Genomic DNA, 4,307 nt, shown 5'->3' on the forward strand with positions numbered 1-4,307 from the left:
AATGAGTTTTAAAAGGAATTTTGTTATTTGCCATAAACGTCAGTGTGATCAGATGATGCTATGAACTTTTAAAAACGTTCACAAAATGGGAAGAACTATAAGAAGTAAACCATTTAAGAGTCATAAATAAGGAAACATAAATGAAGTATTAGGCAAAGTTCTAGGTTTTACAGCGCAATAACGATAATGGGAAACTGGCCAGCACATTCCCAACCTCTTTTGGGAGAATGTTCTTTGCCATGTCTGGACTTCTCTTTAAAATGTGGAGGCAAACATTCAGAGTTTAGGGGTTATTTTTATTTTTGCCAAAGTGCTACTTTTACTTCAAAAAAGAAAAAAAAAAAAAAAAAAACACTCCAAAAACTTGTTCCAAAAGCAACACGGACTTTTAGAGAACTCATCTATTTCTATTTAAAAAATGATATTTTAATTAAGTAAAGATATACATACATTAATTAAATTTAGGATTTATATCATTTTAAAATATCCATATTGTACTTTAGAAAAATTGAGTGGAAATTGCATTAAATTTAATTGACATTAAATTTAATTAAAGTCAATTGACATTAAATTTAATTAAAGTCAATTGACTGAAATAAATGTTTACTGTAAAAAATAAATTTCATAATTTGCCCATTGCATAGAATGTTGCAACACCACTTGTCGGTGGCCATGTGGCTGGTGCACAACTCAGGTGAGGACTGCCTGGCCTCTGAGGTCAACCTTGATTCTGGCTTTTCTTCTGAGGAAAGGAAAATAGTAGGAAATGTACAGAAGACAGGAAATTTCAGGTATCAGATATCAAGCAGCCCACATGAGCTTACATAACAATTCTCCCCATGAACAGCAATTATATTTTCTGAGATTTCTTTTTTAAAAATTCCTACCAATACCTAATGTTGGATTCTAATATGACTTAAGCTTCGCTTGCCTCTATTTATATATCTCTAGATATCAACATGTGTTACTTGCCCTTTTTACAATTTTCTGCAATGACTTTTGCATACATTCTTAAACCACATTAGTGAATATTATTTTCAACTTAGCTATAGAGCAAGCAATAGTCAACCAATCATCGCCTATTTATTTGTTTGCCAAATGTCCACCACTTTTGTGCCACAGAACTAGAAATTAGGAAAACACAATCCAGTCAAGCTTTTAGAGAAAAATGTGGCTTGAGCTGCATAAGACTGGAAGTGAAAAGACAAAAGGAAAGGGTGGTGATTGTGAGGTGCTGTGCATGACTTTTAGCATACTACAAACGTTAGCTCATTTAATCTGTCATAAAAGGAAAACATTGCTGTATCGGTTTTCCAACTGAAGACATGAGGACCAGAATGATTAAATCACTGTCAAGTCCTTCATTGCAAATCCTAAATTCCAGATTCTCATCATCTCGAACCTTATTTATCTCAATAGCCTTATAACAATCTGTCAGTCCAATAGAGTAACCATTTCTTAGCACTTCATACAAAGTCCTTCATCTGATTCTGTCTGGTGATCTGTAATCCCCACTGTCATTCTTGCATGCATACTGTCATTCCAAACAGATCTCACAAATATGTAGTCACAAATATGCTCGTCTTCCTTATGTGTGTGATTCCTGCTGCTCTTAATGGACTTCACTGCATCATAAACAATGCTCAGGATTTATCTAAAAACGTTTCTCCTTTATGAAGCCACTTTCTCCCTTGCACATCCAGCACAGATGTGTGCTTCCTCAACTGTTTCCACCTCCTTCGCCAGTATCTGCCACGTGGAATCATAATCACTTCGTCTCTCCTAGGAGTGAGAGTGCCTCCCTTGAAGGCAGTTTCTTCATTATATTCACCTTAATGTCCCTTGTGCCAAAGACAGCATCTGATTAGCATCTGGAACATGGTAGATACTCAGGAAATATTTAGTATAATAGTGAATGATCAAGGCATGAGCTAAGATAATTTTTAAATGATTCAAGCAAGACTAAATTAGAAGAGGAAACTGAGATTTCAAACATGAACAATTTAGTCGGTGCTCTAGGAGGATCAAACATAAAAACAGCTTTTGGTTTTGTCTTTTTCTCTTACTCATTAAGCAGGAAGTAACTGAAAATAGTCATGAATTCTTATATTTTTACTAAAATCTTCTCCAAAGCTGACCAAAGGGGAACTTGAATAGTGTCTCTCAAGTGTGGAGACTTGTATAAACTCTGTCCATATTTTTCACATTCAATGAGAGTTCTGTACATATTTCATATGCAGTGGCTTTGATATACAGTGGGGGTAAGCTAACGTCTTTTAAGTGGAGAAAATGACGAACATTTCTCTTTCACTTACTTAGATACAACTGTTGCAATAAATGACTTGGAGCCTCCTCATGCTGTGAAGTCTCTAAAATTCCCTGCTCCCCACTCTAAGCATTTACACAGATTTCATGGACTTAATGAAATTTTTTTGGGAGAAGCTTTGCTAGCTTTTCATCACAAGATGTTAGGTTTTTTTGATGCTGTGTGCCTGTATGAAGATTGGCTTTTATGTGCCTGGTAGGAAATTAAACAAGACATTCACCACTTTTGAGCTTCTCGGAACCACAGTTTGGTGCCTACGTTGCTCACATTTTTAAATGAGTTACATTCCCAACCGCTGAAAAGTGAGGAGTTCCCTGAGGACAAGAGGGGAACTTGCAAGTTTCTTCATGAGCTCCCCAGGGATGATTTCCTTTGCTATGGTCAGCCTGGAATAAACTGATCCTAGAAAATAAGCTATTTCATCTTGTATATGGGTATTTTCGCTCATTTCCCTGGGAGTCTTACCAATCTGGATAAGTCTCCTCTCTGGCAAGGTTAGCCAGGGACCAAAGAATCCAGATGCTGCTAAGAGGCTGCTAACTTTCTCTTAAGTCAAGGACCAATGCAGAAACTCCAGTTAGTTTTTCCTTAGGATCTCCTAGGCAGTCGTTTCTCATTTGCAAGCATGAATTAGAATAAAGTCCTATTAAAGGGTAATCAACTCCACTGTACACTACTGTGTCTATGACATAGCATTCAGAATATATGGACAACAATCAAATCCTAGTCATTTCCAGTCTCGTAATTCCTCACAGTCTCTCCCTGATACTTTTCTGCTGCTAATTCTAGTAGATAATTAATGATATTTCCTGAAGATTAATCCTTCCCTTCTGGGTGTCATAGATCTACAGCACCTTCTCATTTTTGTCATCTACTCGGCATAAAATATGCAGTCAGTGTTTTGTTGCCATAATTTTCCTCCAGCCACTCCCTTTCCTGATTATTTGTGAAAATCCATAGCTCCACATTATTTTTAGTTTAGCATAGGAACCTCAAAGAGTTTCTCCTGAATGGATCAATGTATCTGACTCCTAAACAGACAGGCATTAGTATTAGAACAAAATTATCCCTAACACACTTGGAGATCCTAACTAACCTCATATGACATAATTCAGTCCATAGAACCAGGTTTGAGCCCATTTATGTCTCTCCCTGAGGCCCCCAGGGTGAAAACCTGTCTCTTCAGAGCTCAGCCTCTACACTGGGTAACAGGGGACAGTACTCCAGGTCTAGATAACACATCTCTTTATCCACAGTTTGGCACCACACCCAGAAAGCCTTCCATTTACTATCCAGACATTCTGGAGGGGATTCTCAAAATAACTATGTCTCATGGTCAATGTCAATTAAGGGTGAAATCTGTCCAGACTACTCTTACAGAAGAATTCCTTCAGAGCAGACACACGGTGAAGATAAGACCACTGATCCTACTCTACACTCCAGCCAGGCAGTGCTCATTTCTAAGCCAGCTCTCAGTCCAAGCATTGGCAGGCCTTCATTTTGCAGAGGACCATTATTCTTGCAGGAGAATAACTCATCTCATTTTTTTATTTCTTTTATTATTCTTTTATTAAATTTTTGCCCTTTTAAAATACTTCATGTATCTCTAAATTGTATTCATTTAGACAAAGTCCTCGAAGACAAAGGCCTCATCCTTTGTGTCCTGCCTGCAGTGCCCAGCACCGCGGCAAATTGCATTATGGATTGATGGTGATGACATTCTCCTCAGGTAGAATTGAGACTGATTTCAGGGTTTGTTTCTTAGAAGAATTTTTTTTACAAACAATATAGCATTCCTATGTTTAAAATAAACATTTCCAGGCCAACAGTGATAATCACAGTTTCCGTATCACTGTCAAGCAACATTTATGTATATGCATTGCTTGTTTAGTTTTCTCATAATTTACATCCGAATTACTAGACGTTATTTTTGAGACAGTAAAACATAAGACTGTACGTACCCAAACTTGATGCCTATCGT

The sequence above is a fragment of the Hylobates moloch genome, unplaced genomic scaffold (assembly GCF_009828535.3).
Source record: "Hylobates moloch isolate HMO894 unplaced genomic scaffold, HMol_V3 SCAFFOLD_4, whole genome shotgun sequence".
NCBI classification, from domain to species: Eukaryota; Metazoa; Chordata; class Mammalia; order Primates; family Hylobatidae; genus Hylobates; species Hylobates moloch.